At 41.2% G+C, this 11,092-nt stretch overlaps 1 pseudogene; it reads right to left on the minus strand.

Annotated features, from left to right (window-relative positions):
- Positions 1–4,276: 4,276 nt before the first annotated feature.
- LOC129061492 (plasmolipin-like) lies at positions 4,277–11,092 on the minus strand (annotated as a pseudogene).

Raw genomic sequence — 11,092 nt, forward strand, 5'->3', positions numbered from 1 at the left:
CTCATTGACACAGCACTTAAAAATGGACAGACTTTGAATTAAGAAACAAATGGTTCAAGAATTTGTCAAAGTAACAGTCACTCCATTTGGACTTCCCACATCTGTTTACCCGTAAATGCTGCATCAGCCTTATTTTATGCATTGAAGGTGCCTAAATCACCCAATGCATTCTTGTACCAGCAACTATTGTCCTCAGCTGGTGCTGCCCACAACTAGAGCACCTACCGCTGGAACTGGCAGAGCCCTTTTTAAACAGAGGCCTCCCAGGGCCTGAGTTGGTGACCCTCCACAGCCAGCTTCCTGTTTTGTCTTGGGTCATGAATGCAGGTTCCCTCAGGCTTTCTAACCCGATCCTTCCCACTAAACAGATATTGGTTACTTAAAGAATGGAGACAAAAATGTTTCCTCTGGTGTATCTCATCTACAGGAGCAAGTGTGTTCTCCTTTTTTCTGATTGATGCAATCCATTCTATAGAAGAGGTCTTCTTTTTAGACACATTGGCCATGTTGGGAGTCATTGTCACTTGGGAGCACATGTGTGAGAGAGCAGGGAGATAGATAGTAGTTTTATAGACAGTGTGCCCAACCATATCTGATGGCATTTATTCCATCATTTTGTCCCTATTTAAACAGGCTATTCCTGATCAAAGATTTGACCAAATTATTAGCTCAATTAATTTAGTGCAGTTGTGCCAGCACTAGACAATTGCCCGGGCAAGAATTGAATTACTCTGCCCAGTGTTACAGTTCCTTTGACCAGGACGATGACTTAGCTGCCATACTCCAACAATACCAACAGCTCCTTATTTGAGGTTGCCCCACTGACATGAGGAACTCTGGGAATATCTTGCCTCAATAGTACCCTAGCACAAAACAAATCAAGGTCACTCCTTACTCTGCGCATATTAAACCTCATTCTTAAGAGGCCCATTTCATTGCTCAGAGTGATAAATTGACTCCAATTTCTGAGACACAAACTGACACTGCATACCTAGTGGTATAAATCTTGACCCTGGGGCAAGTAATACAAACTATTCAGCGACCTCTAAAGTTCTAGGCAAAATTCAAGGGATATTTCTTCTCTGCTATGGCTGACTTAGTGATTAACCAATGTGGGAAAATGTGGGAAAATGTGTCCCGCTGATAATATATTCAATGCACATATTTTCCAGGCCAAGGAAGGGCAGCAAACAAACTTTGGCTGCAAACAGACTTTGTAAGACCTTTTACTTATCTGCTGGGCTTTTTGCTGTGATTGAACCATGTGTGATAGAAACTCATATAGACAAATTAGGTACGTATTCTATAATAATTCAGCACACTAGATATTATTGATATTATCAAAACATTTATCAAAACATTTTTAAAAACACTGCTCTCGTAAAAGGTATTCAGCAGAACTAGTACCTCCCTATAGACTCCTGGTTACAGTCCTCATAGGATGGCCTAGTGGCTTACTTAGACAAGCCCTGCCTTCTTTTACAGAATCTTGCTGCTGATGGTAGTATTAGTTCCATTCAACCCCCGGGCTTTGGGAGCTATTATGTTGTTCTGCTCATCAGGCTTACTGGCACCTTGTAAGTAGAGCCTTTGTTTCTTCGTTTAGTTATTTACTGTGACCAGCAGCATCTGTTCATTGGACAACTGCAGGTTCTCTCCCAATAGATACAATCCCATTGCTTTATTCAGGGGCTTGCACATTCCAGCCAGGGAGGGAGGAAGGGACGAAGGCACAATGAAAGACACAGATGTGTCAGTGGCGGAAATTTTTGGGTTTTCGTTAAAGAAAAAAGAACATCGTCAATATCGTATTCATAAGTACCTGTGGGATACAGCGCTTGACTGTTGTGGATCTGCACCTATGTCTGTCTTCTCATCTTGTACATACAGCATATGTCCACCAGCAGCTTTCCATAGAGTCAAAACAACGGTCAGGGAGGAAAAAGTATTAACAGGAGCAGGCACAAGAAGGAGGCTTTGGGAAGCACCGGCCGCTGCTCAGCAGAGGCAGGGGTTACGCAGGAAGGTCTTGCCACTCTTCTCGAACTCCTGCATCTCCTCCTGGAGCTCATTCTCCCTGTCCTTCCTGTGCTGAATGCACTGGCCGAGCTCACAGATGAGGAACCCCCCCAGGGTGGTCTCTTTGTGGTTGTCCCGGATGTCCCCTTTGAACAGGTTTCCTGCTCTCTCAAGTTCAGATCTTTCACTACCTGGTTGTATACCCTCTCTTCGCAGGTGAGGATCTGGTAAAACAGGTCTTTGTGTGGGAGGCAGTTAGACAGACATGAGCAGAGCAAGGACCATGGGGCAGATACAGAAGGTCAACAGGGCGGAAAGTCCTGGGTGCCTAGCAACAGGCAAAACTGGGAAAACAAGGACCTTGGGCCCAGGGCGACATTTCCTCCCCTAATATGTCACTGGTCCTGTCATTCAGACCCTTCCCTGACCTTTCCTCCCCTGGCACATTGTTAGTCATGCAGGTTAGACGCCCTTTAGGGAGGGAACGAACAAGGGAGCCAGAGAATAGTGCTTCAGCGTTAAGTCCCCAGGACAATGAGGTTTTGACCCACATCAAATATATCTAAGACTCAGTTGTGTTTCAGCTCTAGGCCCAGAAAAGCAGCAAAACCAGACAAGTGACTCCTTGGCTGCCTCAGGACCAGCTGCATTGACTAATGACTTCCCCCGCACAGTTGACCAATCAGTAGAGACCACAACCATGAAAGGACACACCTGGAGAGCTGATGAATATTCTATTGAGATCCTCCCCTGGTACCTCCCTAAAAGCCCTTAGGCCAGGGACCTTCCCGGAGCACCAGCAAGTCTGCACCTACCCCATCCCCCCACACCCCTCCCACCCCCAGCCTAGGAGAGTTACCTTTATCTCTCTCTTAAGCTCCAAAGGGCCCTTCTTTTGCTTTTGTAACTTGTTTCCTGAGTCCATTTCTTCTACAGCTCGCTTCTTCTACCTCTGTGACTTTTTAAGTTATTATTATTATTATTATTATTATTATTATGTTAACCTTTACCCAAGGATTTATTTATTGACTTTAGATGGGGGGGGAGGGGAGGGAGAGAAACATTGATCAGTTGCCTCCCACAGTGATTGAACCCACAACCTAGGTATATGCCCTGACCAGGATCAAACGTGCAGCCTTTTGGTGCATGGGATGACGCTCCAACCAACTGTGCCACCTGGCCAGGGTCTCTGTGACTTTCTAAATAAACTTAATCTTATAGTTTGAGTCTTGGCTCTGATTTCTTTCTTAGTCAGAACTCAGGCCCTGAGGCTATTGAACGGAGGTCGAGTCTGACTCTGCCGATCTAACACCTGGTGCCATTCCACCCCGGGAAGTAGCATGTTGTTTTTCCCTCACCTGTTTGTGTTTTTTTCTAGTTTTCTTCTTCTTTTTGACAAGTTCTTCCATCTTTATTTTTGTAAAAAACAGAACACAAAAAAAACTGAAAACAATGATCGCCACCACTGGACAGCTCACCAAGCAAGGTCTTGATGCCCCCCCTCCTTCATGTCCCACGTGCCTCATCAACAGTGGAAGGGAAGCAGTCGATATTGATGTTAGCTTCTCCCAAAGGGACTATCACAAAAAGGGCTTGGAAAAGGCAGGGAAGGCTTTGAGATAGGTTTTCATCATTGAGAAGCTGCTTAAAACCAATTTGCTTTCAATAAGTGGTATGTCTGAAATATAGAAAAGAAAGACCATGCTGTCAGAAGTGTCTCCCTATAACGAATATGTTGGTCTAGGGGAGGGTCACGTCAGAGTTGTGTTTTAAGGAATCAGAATGGTTTCATGAGCTTGCTCATTGCTCCTGGAACAAAGACCATGATGAAGATTAAATACACATTACTTGTTAGGCTTATTCTATGGTGGGTCAAGGGCTGCAGGTCTAAGTCCTCGTTAATGTATTTAGTGCTGGTGAGAAGGCAGGGTCCCGCCTTGGACACTGAAGTCCTCTAAAGACAAAGCAGAGGTCACGGTGAGCCCTGTATCTTAGGACCCCCACCCGCCTCACCACCACCCTCGCTGAATGACGGGGATCTGGATGAGGAAGTCTCAGCTATTGGCCTCTTTCCAACCGATGTGATGCTGACTTCGGCCAAGCCAGAGGAAGGATCCTGATTCCTTAGGAGTGTTGGGTGAGCCCAAGTCTGGGAGAAAGGAGCAAGTGTAGTCCCTTCTGAGCTGACCTGCAGGGCCACCCTGCACTGTGACCTGGCCACAGCCTTCAGCACTAGGCGGGCCTTGGCACAGGTGGTTTAGGCATAGCTGCTGGTCATCTGACTAGTGGCTGCATTGCTGCCTGCTCCTCACCAGGCCTGGAAGCTGAAGAAGGTGCTGACTCCATAGGCAATCATCTCTAAACACATGAAGAAGGAGGCAGCTGAATGCTGGTTATAAGGCCGGGTGCCCTTCAGGGACATCTGCTCAGCCTCAGCGAAACAGGTGATGAAGGCCATGATGTAGAGAACAGTGGTGCCCCTGTTAAATATCATCAGCACCGGCGGCCAGGGCACCATGCACAACTTCATGTGCTGCGAAAACAGGTAGAGGACAAAGACGATTGTCACCAGCCACAGGAAGACAGCGACGAACGCCACCCAGCCGTAGGCCGGGTACAGATTGTAGGGGGTGCCAGCAATCAGGGCCCACACCTGCAGCCCCCGTGCCAATGGCAGCAGTAGGCGCTGCGAGGCCGGAGGGCACGGAGCCCAGATGGGGGCATAGGGCTGAGATTGAGGCCCCAGTGCCCTGCGCGGGGCTGCTGGTCCATGTCCTCACTTTATTTTATCTTATTTCTTTAATACAATTTATTCTTTAAATATTCTAACAGAAGCAGTATTGCACTTCGAGTTTACAAGCACATCCTCCTTGAACATTTTATTTCATGATGCTAGTAATGGTTCATCTCATATTTAAGTGTTCTCAACACTTAAACATGTGCTAAAGTGACAGGTGATCTTTATAAACACAGACCTGTCTTTAATATACATAAAGTGTCACATGCCCTAAATATCAATGCATTTGAAAAATTATTCAGAAAAAAACAGCATGAGAGGTTAAATGCAATAAGGAGACTTGGGTTGTCTGGGGTGATCAGTCCTTTCTAGAGACCAGAGGTCCAGCATTCACCAAGAGGGCAGTATCTACCTTGTTATCCAGAATTTAACTGTCATGTACCAATTAAGCTTTCCTCGCAATATTTCTCCACACCAAGGCATTTCCTGAGAAGCAGTTCTTTTCCTATCCAAATTATAAGCATTAATATATTATTGTTGTTGTTGTTGTGCTCCTTGAAGCCAAATGAAACTTGTCCTGTGGAATATCATGGAGCAAAGGTACTGAAAACCTACCCTCTGGTCCTATCACAAAAAGAATCTATAATTACCTACTTTTCAAAAGGGAAAGGTATTAAGTTTATGATCTTTAAGAAATCATAAACATTATTTATATTAATAAAATATGTAATCTTGAAAACACTAATCAATGTACAAATTATATTTCACTCAAAATTTACTATAAAAGATGAATCACTATATCCTTCTTTCTTAAACTTCTTGAGGAATCTAAGCAGCCTAAAGGGTCAGACAATAACAAAGACAATACAGTTACAATCCCATTTGTTTTCACGGATTCCTCTAAGTTTTGAGACATTGCTTCACAGTCTAACATCTCCCACTTGAATAAAAAAATCAAATAATTGAACTATTCATACATTTCATTATAAAATGTGAAAAGGACCTTTGTTAACAATACACTGGCTGGAAACCTAATTGTGAAATAATTTGCCAAGAGGTTCCAATTTAAAACCCTTGTTATCTTCTGATTAAGTCCAGTCAAACATAACCTTGTATTTTTTAATTGTTAAACTTATTTTTGTCACATTAAACAGCAGAGCTGAGCATTTAGTTTATTCTAAATCAACAATAACTTTTCTCTGTGAGACAGTTTATACCAAAACATTTCTTTTTGTGCCCAAGTATAATTTGCAATGATAAAAGGTACAAGCACCTGAAGAAAGCACAGAAAAGCCTTCGAAGGAATTTAGAAGTTAAGCTAATAATAATGTCTTGCATTTGACTAGGCATTAAAAATTCAGAAAAACTCTTCACATACCTGCCTTATTTGATCTTTTTTTAATTGTTCAAATACATTTGTCTCCATTTTCCCACCACGACTTTCCCCTGCTCCACCCACCCCCACCTCCCACCCTCAATCCTTCCCCACTTTGGCTTTGCCAGTGGGTCCTTTATACATTTCCTTGATTTGACTTTTCCCCTTCTTTTCTCTGTTACCCTCTCCCTTCTTCCCTCTCGTTACTGTCAGTTTGTTTTTTCTTTCAATGTTGCTGGTTATATTTTTCTTGCTTGTTTGTTTTGTTGACTAGGTTCCACTTATAAGTGAGATCATATGCTATTTGTCTTTCACTGCCTGGCTTATTTCACTTAGCACAATGCTCTCCAGTTCCATCCATGCTGTCGTGAAGGGTAGTAGCTCTTTCTTTCCTTCTGCTGTGTAGTATTCCAATGTGTAGACGTACCATAGTTTTTTGATCCACTCATTTACTGATGGGCACTTAGGTTGCTTTCAGCATTTGGCTATAGTAAATTGAGCTGCTACGAACATTGAGGTGTATAGGTTCTTCTGAATTGGTGTTTCAGGATTCTTAGGGTATAATCCCAGCAGTGGAATTGCTGGGTCAAAAGGCAGTTCCATTTTTAGCTTCTTGAGGAAATTCCAAACTGTTTTCCACAGTAGCTGTACCAGTCTGCATTCCCACCAACAATGTACTAGGTTTCTCTTTTCTCCACATCCTCGCCAGCACTTGTCTGTTGATTTGTTTATGATGGCCATTCTGACCACTGTGAAGTGGTATCTCACTGTGGTTTTAATTTGCATTTATTTCTCTGATGGCTAATGATGGCTAATTTCCCTTCATATGTCTCTGGGCCCTGTGTATGCCCTCCTTGGAGAAGTGTCTGTTCAGGTCCTTTGCCCATTTTTTAATTAGGTTGTTTGTCTTCCAGGAGTGGAGTCATGTGAGTTCTTTTTATAGTTTGGAGATCAAACCCTTGCCTGAGATTTCATCGGCAAATATAACTTCCCATACAGTTGGTTCCCTTTTCATTTTGCTGATGTTTTCTTTGGCTGTGCAGACTCTTCTTATTTTGATGAACATGACACCAGCACAGAAATAATCAAGTAGATCAATAAAATAAAATGAGCATTCTAGAAAAAACATATATATATATGTATCTAACAATGTAATATATGATTACATTGATGTTTCAAATTAATGGGGAAAATAAGGCTTATTCAACATATAAAATGCATGGACCACTATTACTTGAAATAAAACAAACAGAGCCCTATTTCACTCATCATACAAAAAATATTCAGAGGAGTTAAAAATCAATATGTAAAATCTAAGGAGTTTTTGGAGAAAATGCAAAATAATATTTTTCTTGCCCGGAAATAAAATATTCAAACCCAGAAGCTATAAAGTAAAATATTGACAATATGACTATATTAAACATTTAAGACTATATAGTAATATACATATAAGAAAGTTAAAGGACAAGTACTAGAATAGGAAAGTATTTGCAACACATCTAAAAAAGAGTTGATAGTTTTTTTTAGGGAAAAAATTCTACAAACATTCAGTCAAAAAAATGGATAAAGAATACAAAAAAGTCATTTAAAGCTTTAAAAAAATAGAAATAGGCAAGAAATATACAAAAACAGATTTAGTTTCAACAAACAATAAAGTAACAAAATAACACATCTTTGTCACAATCAGATTAATACATATTAAAAATATTGGTAATATCAAGTATTAGTGACTGTGAAAGGAACTGGGTATTCATAGACTCTTTTTCTTCATCTTCTTAAAGCAGCCCCTTTAGCATATTTTGCAATGGTAGCTTGATGAAGGTATATTCTTTTAGCTTTCTTTTGTCTGGGAAACTCCTTATTTCACCTTCCATTTTCACTGAGAGCCTTGCTGGGTAGTGTAGTCTTGGTTGCAGGCCTTTGCTTTTCATGACTTGGAATATTTCTTGCCATTCCCTTATGGCTTGCAGTGTTTGTGTTGAGAAGTCAGGGGCTAGCCGTATCATGGCTCCCTTGTATATTACTGCCTGTTTCTCCCTTGCTGCCTTTAGATTCTCTATTTGTCTTTGATATTTGCCATTTTAATGATGATGTGTCTTGGAGTGGGCCTCATTGGGTTCCTCCTGAATAGGACCTTCTGTGTTTCCTGGACTTGTGTGACTTTCTCTCTCCTCAAATTAGGGAAGTTTTCCATCATTACTTTTTCAAACAGGTTCTCTATATCCCTTCCTCCTCTTCTTCTCGTTCTGGTATCCTTATTATACAGATGTTATTACACTTAATGCTGTCCTGCATTTCCCTAAATGCCTCTTCATTCTTTTTTAATCTTTTTTCATTTTCTTGCTCTTTCTGGGAGCTTTTTTCTACCTTATCTTCCAGCTCGCTGATTCGATCCTCTGCTTCATCTAGCCTGCTGTGGGCGCCCCACCCACCTTCTCGAGTCTCGAGTCTCGAGTCTTCACCCCTTACCAGTTAGGTTGTGCTAAAGCTGATTCAAAGTTATAAGGCTTCTCTCTCACTATTGTTCAGTTGTTTGATTCTGGTGATTTGTCCACATTTTAGTTGTAATTCCAGATTGGTCCTGGAAGGAGGTCAGGGTGACTTCCATTCACTCCTCTGCCATCTTGAAATCTCTCTACATGCTCACTTTAGAAGGGAACTCGGCTATCCCAGCTTCCTTTGCCTTCGTGAGGTCACTCCTTAGCATTGCCACCTCTTCCACTGTGGGCACCGGCTCCTGCACTGCTCCTCCTGTGACCCAGGTCCATGAGGCCTAGTTTTCTTCTTGTAATTTACAATTTCATACCATTGTGGTCAGAAAAGATGCTTGATATGATTTCAGTCTTAAATTTATTGAATTTTGTTTTGTGGCCTAACATGATTTAATCTGTAGAATGTTTCATGTGCACTTGAAGAGAATGTGTTCTGTATGTGGATGGAATATTCTGCAATATCTGTTAAGTCCATCTGTATAATGAGTCATTTGGGCCAAGTTTTCCTTGTTGATTTTGTGTTGGGATGATCCATCCATTGAATTAATAGTTTTAATAGGTTTACACATCTATCATTGCTATAGTGTCAATAGCTCCCTTTATATCTGTTAATTTTTTCTTTATATTTAAGTGTTCCTATGTTGGGTGCATAGATGTTTACAAATGTTATATCCTCTTGTTAGATTAATATCCTTATCACTATATAATGTCCTTTGTCTTTTGTTACAGTTTTAGTTTTAAAGCCTTTTTCATCTGGTATAAGCATTGCTACCCCAGCTTTCTTTTCATTTTCATTTGCATGACACATCTTTTTCCATCCCTTCATTTTTAGTCCATGTCTTTAGCTCTGAGGTGAATCTTTGCAAGCAGCTATGTTTGGGTCTTGTTTTATCTTAATCCCTTCAGCCACCTCATGACTTATTATTTGAGCATTTCATTTATTGACTGGTACATTTAAAATAATTATTGCTAGATATGTACATATTGCTATTGTATAATATTAAGTGTTTTCTGGTTGTTTTTATAGTTACTCTCTTATTTTGTCTCTTGTTTTTTTTTTTCTTGGGCATTGATGACTTTCTTTAGTGTTATATTTGGATACATTTCTCTTTGGGTTTATTGGTATTTATTATAAGGTTTTTTTTTGTGATTACCATGAGCTTCATGTATGACAACATATGTTTTATGTCAAACTATTTTAAAATCACTACACTTATTACACTTCCTACACATTACATTTATGATATATTTTATATTTTTGTGTTTGTCCTTTAATTATTTAGATAATCCTGATTTAATACCATTGCCTTAACCATCATAGTAGCTTTGTAAGTAGTTGATCTATTACTTGTACAAAATGTTTCTTTCTTTATTATTATTATTATAAATCCTCACCTGAGGATATGGTTTATTGATTTTAGAGAGAGAGGAAGGTAGGGGGAGAGAGACACACACATCCATGTGAGAGAGAAACATCAATTGGTTGCCTACTGTACACATTCCAACTGGGGATCCACTAGCAACCTCGGTATGTGCCCTGACTGGAGCCAACTGCTGACCTTTCAACTGTGCTGGACTATGCCCAGCAACTGAGCCACCCAGCCAGGGCACAAAACGTTTGCTTTTATCACTGAGATTTTTTTTATTTGGGAATTTTTAAGATCTTTTATTCTGAATGATAATTTTGTTGGGTGGAGTTTTCCTGATTGCAGGCTTCTTTTTCTTTTTATCTTTTTGAATATATTATGCTGTTTCCTTCTTGACTGCCACATTATACTGAAAATCAGCTGATAGTTTTGTGGGTGTTCCCGTTATGTATCCAGCTGCTTTTCTTGTGCTACTTTTAAGATTCTCTTTTCTTTTTTCTCATTAAACTTTGTTTTAATGGGTCTCAACATTCTGTAACAAATTTTTTGTCAAGTTGTTTTCATTGAAAAGTACTGATTTTTTTTTTTTTTAAATTAATAACTTAAAAGTAGCCACACAAAAAATTTTAAGTGGTCTGGAAAACATTCATTTTATCTCCCTCTCTCTCTCTTTCTCTATTTCCTGAAGGTTATAGGATGCATTGTAATCGTTAACCAAACTTTACCAGTAAACTTCAATAGGTCTGGAAGAGGGGCTGGCTGGCCTGGCCTCAAGCAGCTCCGCCCCAGAGCAGGCAACCTGCCGGCGCCAACACCCCGCTCTTACAACCGGGCCACCCAGGCAGGCACGCTCCTGCTAGGGACCCATTGGGGACCTGCTGGCCTTGAGCCCATGCCGATGGGCGCCCGCCTGGCCCTTGCCCTGACCCGCACTACCCCGGCCACTGGAGCGAGGGGAAGGGAGGCCCGGGCTTCCGCCGGGAAAACAGGGGTCTGGGGGTGGGTGCATGGGGTGAACGGGGACAAGACTGGATTGGGAGCAGGGAGCAGTAGCATATGCAAGAAATCCCAAATAGCCGTTGTAAGGTTTTAGGGGTCCCAT

This window comes from Pteronotus mesoamericanus, unplaced genomic scaffold, assembly GCF_021234165.1.
Source record: "Pteronotus mesoamericanus isolate MK-2021 breed Mesoamerican mustached bat unplaced genomic scaffold, CSHL_Meso_final scaffold_636, whole genome shotgun sequence".
Classification (NCBI taxonomy): domain Eukaryota; kingdom Metazoa; phylum Chordata; class Mammalia; order Chiroptera; family Mormoopidae; genus Pteronotus; species Pteronotus mesoamericanus.